This window comes from Branchiostoma belcheri, unplaced genomic scaffold (genome assembly GCF_001625305.1).
Source record: "Branchiostoma belcheri isolate BF01 breed outbred unplaced genomic scaffold, Haploidv18h27 scaffold74, whole genome shotgun sequence".
NCBI lineage: Eukaryota > Metazoa > Chordata > Leptocardii > Amphioxiformes > Branchiostomatidae > Branchiostoma > Branchiostoma belcheri.
Genome location: NW_017804398.1, coordinates 1,487,698 through 1,495,356, shown reverse-complemented (window position 1 = coordinate 1,495,356; position 7,659 = coordinate 1,487,698). Strand labels below are relative to the sequence as shown.

The window sequence follows — 7,659 nt, the reverse complement described above, 5'->3', positions numbered from 1 at the left end:
GGAAAGGTCCTATTGTGAGAGGCACCCATGGGGAACTAATGAACCTAGTTATGACCAAGAAGGAAGCTCAACACCTGTAAAAGATCCTGGCGACTTCAACTGTTCGGATTATAGTGGAATCTCAAGTGTTTAATCAAACGGGGACTGAATAAAGAAGCCATGCACCATGTTGGGACACTTGATGCAAAAACAGCCCAATGAGTGGCTCGGAGTGGCCACCTGTGTAAAAACATGGCCAGCAGACGCTTCTAGCGAAAATGCCTCTTGGGCATAAGAACTGAACAAGAAAACCATTGAGGGAATAATGTGCCGACCATTACTGCCTTTTGTGAGTCACAAAAATGCCCATGCTAATACAAAAAGACAGTCTCGTATGTTACTTACAGGAAAAGAATTTTTGTTGAACACATACACGACATATGGATTCCTCTTTATATTCTATTACCGTAGCAAATCTCTCCACAGACAACTTTCTCCCAGAAACTTTTTCTCAACACTGGCATCAAACATGTTTTTTTTTTGTCTCACATCAAAATCAAGCAAAATCTGTAAGAAGTCACTACAGTCCTAACAAAAATTCTGTCAAAGGTACATTACTACGACAGGCATTTCAAGTTTATGTCATTCTAATCAAGTAACTAGTACTACCCTACTCTGCCTCACACGCACAGTTACACGACAGCCATCAAAACCTTTGCAAATGAAGATCTTGAAGAAACTGAAATACTGTTTCATGGGACAACAAACATACCACAGCGACATTAACAATCCTCAAAGCCTCTACTTACACAAGACACCAGTGTCTGTGCCTGTAAGCTCAGCACATGTTGCTACAAAACCGTAGATCAACAAGTAGGGTAGTGTGTTTCATCCCCCCTGCCATACCTCACAACTTCCCAAACTTGTGTCTCTCACCTAACTTTCTGCACTATGGGAGTTCAGCTTGTACCAACCAGGTTCTCAGGACTGTCCATATCAGGATGCCCACCATCTTTTCAACTGCCCTTGCAGCATTGGCTGGAATGTTTACTCTGCTTCTATTGACTCTACTGTCTGTCAATCAATAGGTGTTTGGTGTGCTGCACACCCAGGGCCCCTGCACCCACAGGCAACTGGTCAAACTGGTTCCATAAGTGGACCATACCACTCAAGGACCATCGTGGGGAGGCACAATTTACGTTGGAGGCTGCGTACCCAACACATACTGACACTAGGCTAGTAGCTGTATATAACTCGGGAACATACTCGGTTTTATTTAGTCCGTGTCTAGACATTAATGACATTACAGACCTAACATAAATCAACTTGCTTTACTGTTAAAATCTACAACAGTTCCCTGACTTGTCCAGATGTAATCCACAGAGCCGAAAAATAATCTAGCAAATCTCCCATTACGCCATTTACAAGTAAGTCAGTCTCATTGCTAAGTCATGTATGCAATACATTTTTCTGCTAATTGCCTTTCTTTGAGCTCTTTGTTTCAACTGCTCTATATTCCCATTGACGACATTTGTGCCTACTTACTTAAAGTTGTTAGATTGAATCTTTACCTGCCTTGGTGTCAGAACACAAATTGGAACAGATAGTTCCTTCTTGAATTTATCTAAAGTGAAACAGAGAGATCTTTGGCAAAGAAACTCTTGTGGCAGTTGTGCCCCATAAAATTCCTATGAATCCTGATGTAATTTTTCAAAACAATATGGTGGCAATGCAACTCTTGGACAAGTCAATTCAGTTACAAATCTTCCATCGAGCACAGACATTTGTATGCTATATGCCTGCACGGAAAAGTCAACAATATCACTTAAATCTGCTTTTCATTTTCCATCCCCAAATTTTCACTCAAGTTACAAATAAACTAACCATTCAAATATAAGATCTTGCTTCTGACTGGGCGTCTTCTGAGGCAAGCAACCAACTTAACTCTCTCAAGGACATTCAGCTTCTAGGCCACTGCTAAGTACAAAATGACTTAAGCATATGGTACAAATGTTCTCCCCAGACAGAAATAGCTAAGATATCCCCAGGTTAAGTGGGTAAACCATCGCTTCTTCAAATGTTGGTTTATTCCAGCCAGGCTCAAGTCAGCAAGGCCAGAAAGTTTGAATGTTCCTAACAGATGACAGTCCTACTTTCACTACCATGTGACAAGGTTAGAAAACAACCCTGGCCAGAAGGAGTTTACCAAGAAAAAATACAAAGAAAGCAACTGTCTATACGAAGCAGGTGGGCTTAATCAAACTTTATTTGCTCTATTCTACAAAGCACCTAAAAACGGCCTTGATTCTGACAGATTGCTGAATTAAGCTGTCTACACACAAAAAGCATAATGATTCCCATGTTGTTCTGGCCTCAGATCGTAACTAGTTTAGAAAAAAAATTCTTAATTCTGACATGACAGACTTTTCAACTGTTTTCTCCAATGCCCAGGTACAAAACTGCGTAAAGTTCACTATTTCCAAGTGCACTTGACACCCTGTTTTTTGCATCCCACTCCTTTCTTGGATGGATGGTCTGTTTGCCTTTGCACAGCATGATGGGATTCCGAGCAAAGGTCAACGGCCTTGTTTGGGTGTATACACACCTAGGAATGCAGACCCAACCATTTTTGCTCAAGGAGGTATAAAACTAATTTGTCTCCTATCCCTTACCACATTATACAGCTAAAGAATACCACTAAGAAAGACACCTATTTTAACTATTACAACTTTGATGTGAAGACAGTAGATCACAAAACTCCATGAAAAACTCCATGGTAGCTGATTTACCCATAGCCTTGAATGTATGTTGTTCAAATGTAAAATATTACGATAGCACTTTACATAAAATAAAAAAGTTTCAGGATAACATACGTAACATTATCATTTCAACATACTGGTAACTAGTCATTTTTTAATTGCCCACACATTAGTTTATTATTTCATTACGACCTTCCATGACTACGAGTATGACCCTGGGTAGGGATATGAAGTTTCAAAATCAAAGTTAGGAGACTAAACAGACACAATTTCATCAGGTACAATCTATCAAGACCAGTGGGCAAGCTCCAAGACCTCGGCATACACCATGGGACCATCATCCTCTGCCTTTTGTATATGCTACTACATCATGATCTTCGTAAATCCATGTAATATATACAGAAGCACTTATTGACATGACTTACCAGAATCAAAGATATGTCATTTTTCACAGGACCAGAATGGATGGGGGTCCTAATGCAGGTCGCTCCTTGACGTCCAGCCAAATCACCGAAATTGTGGTTCTAGACATAACATGCTCCCCCTTTTGGACCTTGAGAGGCGGAGGTTGATAGCACTGCTGAGTAATCTTTACTCCTCCTGCCACTTGGAGACTTTCTTCAGACTGATAAGCGGGAAGGTGAGCATGGCTGGCGAGACAATCAGACAATCCCTGCAAGATGTCTCCATAAACAGAACTATCACTTTCACTGAAGGTCTAGAGCAGCCTGGGAGACTGGAGCTGAAAATGCCATCACTGTCTCCCAATCTACAACCAGGTAATGCATATAAACAGTACTGTATTTCTAATGACAGATTTACCTTACCTGCAACACAGGAGAGCGAATCAAGGACAGATTTTAATCTGCTGATCATTATTCTGAGGCATTAGCAGGATCAGTTCTATAATAGGTAGGGAGAATTTTAATGACCTTTCATATCAGGATTAGGCAGTAGGGTCAGGGTGATCAGGTGTCCTACTCCTATCCAGTCCTGATTAATTTGCATTAACCTTTCTGACCAACCAAAACAAAAAGTCGGACAGTCAAAAGAGACTAATCTGGGACACACAGGGTCTGTGCTATGTATGTCTAGAGCAACATTAAATTGATGATTGATTACCTCAAGTTTAAGAGATAAGCCGACAATGATGTAGGTATTTTAAGAGTTCACAACTAAACCAAACACACCAACCAACTAACAAAGCAACCAATCTGTTGATTATATAACCTTGGTGATTGTAACAATGCATGTCAAGAAACTCTGTAATTATGAAAACAAAACTATACCAACAAACTTATACAGGTTTCAAACTTGGATAGAAATGCTTTATTTGATGAGATGAGATGGAAGCTAGAAAAAATGAAGAACAGAGATTTCAATTCAAGCAAACTTGACCGAGTGTTCAGGTCTCACCAAAGACAAAACACATACTGTAATGTATCTATCAAGGTCAAGGAAATATGCAAATGACATTATATCTTTTCCAGAGGGTTGATGTAGAATAAAACCACTGGGGTAATTAAGCAGAAGAAAGACCCAGCCCTTCCTGCAGGCAATAAACGATAGACTCTTGTTTCCATGTGGATCATACCACTCAACCACTAAATAGAAATATTTACAACAACCGCTAAGTACAGAGCTTAATATTGTAGTCTATATATACATAAATCAGTATGATTTATGCTTCTTTTTTAAGAAAAAACTTTGGGACAGTTAAAGTAAAAAAGACAACCAGCAAAAACTGAAAAGGAAAAATCTGTCAGCGTTAACTGAAACCCACGCCTCTACTGGGAGAGGATCTGAAGTGTTGATCCCAAGAATAACAAGAAATGTCTCTTGTTGGGTCTTAGCTGAGAAAAAGCCGCTGTTGTGGCTCCTACCTCCCACAGCGTAGACCCCATCATGACAAGCAACCCTTGTACCAGGGGAAGCAACCCAAATATAACCCAGTATCCATGAGTGCCAAGGCTTAAAAGTATATTGTTTTTCATAGTTGAGGATCACTTTGTAGGACCTGTCAGATAATGAAGGTTTTATGTCTTGTAGAATCTTTCTGAGCAAAATTCATGCAAACAAAACATGCCAGAGCAGAGAGCAAAAGCATTAGAGACTTGTTTATCTTTGTGACAAAGGACAAATACGGGAACAAATAGCCCCGATCTGACTTTTGCCTAGTGGGAGATCAAGTGAGAGAAAGTCAACACGAGAACGTGTGCACTGCTACCACCACGAATAATGGCGTGCAAGGCGGGAAAGCGGATTGGTAGTCCAAAATTGGGGCCAGTCACTCGTTCCCCGGGACAATGATCAGCAATCAATAGTAACTGGCACCAAGCAAAAAAATTATCGTCTTGAAAGCCAATCAGACCAATGAACCTATTTCTGTGAACGTTTAATCGTCTACATCTTGATATGAGGCTCAATGCAATTATTCTCCAGAGCAAGAAAATCAGACGAAAGACAGGGCAGATGCTCCCTTCTCTTCATGCTCTAATTCAAGCCAGCCTGATAACACTCTTCTACCAAACTGTTGTCACTGTACAACGTCTATGCTTCCCACAACAAATTTTACAAAATGGTCAAAACAAGTTCCAGCTATATGTACACATCTTTCAACAATTGAAAAACGACCCCATCTCAGACATCTATGAACCACACTGGTAACATCCTGCCTAAGGACTGCCAAGTAACAGATGCGTTTGAGGACATGTCAGCTAAATGACTGATCTGTTTCCCTTCTCCCAACAGAACCTGTTGGGTTGGACATCATCACAAATTTGCATATGCGACCTGGCAGCTAAATAGATTTGATGTACTGCAGCACTCACCAGGCCTGAAGAATCTGGGTTATAACCCAGTTACATCTCTCTGATTGTCCACCCGATCAAATCAATTGGTAGCATCAACTCTAAGCAACAACTCTAATGTACATATAATTTTCCTTTCGTTCTGTTAATTGCATATTCTGTGCAGTATTTGCTTATTCCAAAGTTACATTTTAAACATGCTGACTGAGCTTTGAGGTGTAACGTTGTCCCTAAGGTGAAAAGGGACAATATCTGAAAGGGCAAAATTTGCATATGCTCCCAGCCCAAAGAGTTATCACTGAAGATCAACTTTGTGCGGAACTTCAAAGCTGCGTCTCAGATAAACGTGTTTTTCTTCAGTGACGAATCATAGCATGCAAACATTGCCTTTAAATTTGCAGTCTCACAGATCAAGTGTGCTAAGCAAATCAAACAGCATGGTGGGAAAATTAGCTTAGTTTCTACCATCAAAGCACTGCCATTAGAACTAACACTGCAGCTTCATTTCAATATTTACCACCAACATTTGGCCAATACAATAACATGTTGAATTCTATTTTCTAGCTACAATGGGCCAGACCATCTTTGAATGCATTACTTGTCCTTCCTAAGCTATCATTTCATCACGTATGATCGTTTTATGTCCACAGTCAGCAAACAAAACATTGATATATATTTATTACAACAGAATATGCTCAGCTCAGACAATAGTATAGATTTATGAAAGATTATCCATTGTCAGAATATGTGTTCCCAAACTGTCAGCCTGGCTTCTCAAATATGCCAGAGAAAAAACAGGAGGCACTTTCAGATTAATCAGTTTGGAAACCATTCAAAATGTACTAACATCACAGGCCCGCAGCAGTATTTGCTCTCCAAATGTCAGCCTAAAACCTTTTAGAAGTCTGTACATTTACCAGTCTATTGCTTCTTCAGATCTTTAGTTTGGCGAGGGCTGCCTTATCAAGCTACATTGATCGTACAACTTTTTGTCAACAGCAGTCAAACTTTTGTTTTTACCCACTACTTCTTGCTCAATGTATTGGTTAATACATCTAACATGCAAGGTCATGCATCCATAAACATGTCATCATTGAAATAGACAACCACTGACAGAATTCTTCAATGTTTACAAAGATTTATATTTCAGAATCAGAGGTCGTTGGATGCAAGCACAATGCAAAGCACAGTACAACAATTCCTTGTCAATTATCCTTCATTCCCACTCCATGCTGCTGAAGTCCAAAACTTGTACAAATAGGTGGACAGTTTGAACAGTCCAAAAAGGTTCATAAATCCACAGTGGTTATCATTCTCTGACCTGATGCACAAACAACACAACCAGTCCACAAAGCCTGATGGACAGTTGTCATTTCTATCCTTACTTGGTAGCCATCACTACTGACATGGGAACTTCCATACGATACTCTCTACACATGACTGTGGCAAGGATGGACTGAAAGGCGAAGACTGCAACCCATTCTACTGCTCTGCTATCCTTGGGCTTTCCCACATGTGCCCACAGATTAAGAACTATTTCAACTTTTTGATTGAAGAAGGAAGTTTGCACAGATGAAACCAAAAGAGTCAACAACATGGCAGAGATGGATGAGCCCAGAGTGGCCCCTTCCTCTCCCAACAGCTGGCTCACCTCAACTGTCCTCAAAACTCATCACACATGCAGGAGCCAGATTCCTACACACCAGCCTTTCCTGAGATTCTGGAACCAAAGTGGCATTCCATATCCGTTCAGCAGCTTTATTACATTCCCTTAAGTCTCCAGAATAAACAACTTTTCAGCTAACTTCCTATTTGTTGCTGGCATGATCAGTGCTCCAATTTTCTTAGATCAACATTAGCATCAGTGCAAAAGTTAATACGCTTGCAATTTCATACCGTCCCTCACTTCAATGTGAAGAAAATAAATGGTACTCTTTGAAATGCAAGCAAATAGCAAGAGCAATATGGCAGAAATGCATGCTGATTTTCCAATTATGACCCCAAACAATGTGTAAAGAACCTGTTGTTAAATTTCAAAAAGTACATGTTGAAAGCAGTCAAACAAGACTGGGTGATACAGTTTGAACAAACCTACCAGCCAAAAAACCAGG

The 7,659-nt window shown here is 40.2% G+C and overlaps 1 protein-coding gene across 12 annotated transcripts in view; it reads right to left on the bottom strand.

Annotated features, from left to right (window-relative positions):
- Window positions 1–7,659, bottom strand: part of LOC109485268 (fibroblast growth factor receptor 2-like) — an 80,975-nt gene that overhangs the window by 34,015 nt on the left and 39,301 nt on the right. The window contains exon 1 of one of the 12 annotated variants that reach the window (XM_019788754.1): window positions 1,864–1,959. The exons of 9 other annotated variants lie outside the window; for them this stretch is intronic. The gene's annotated coding sequence lies outside the window, so the exon portion shown is untranslated. Of the gene's footprint in view, window positions 1–915; window positions 1,119–1,863; window positions 1,960–7,659 lie in introns of those variants that run through there. 2 more of the 12 variants (XM_019788747.1, XM_019788753.1) reach the window with 2 other exon arrangements.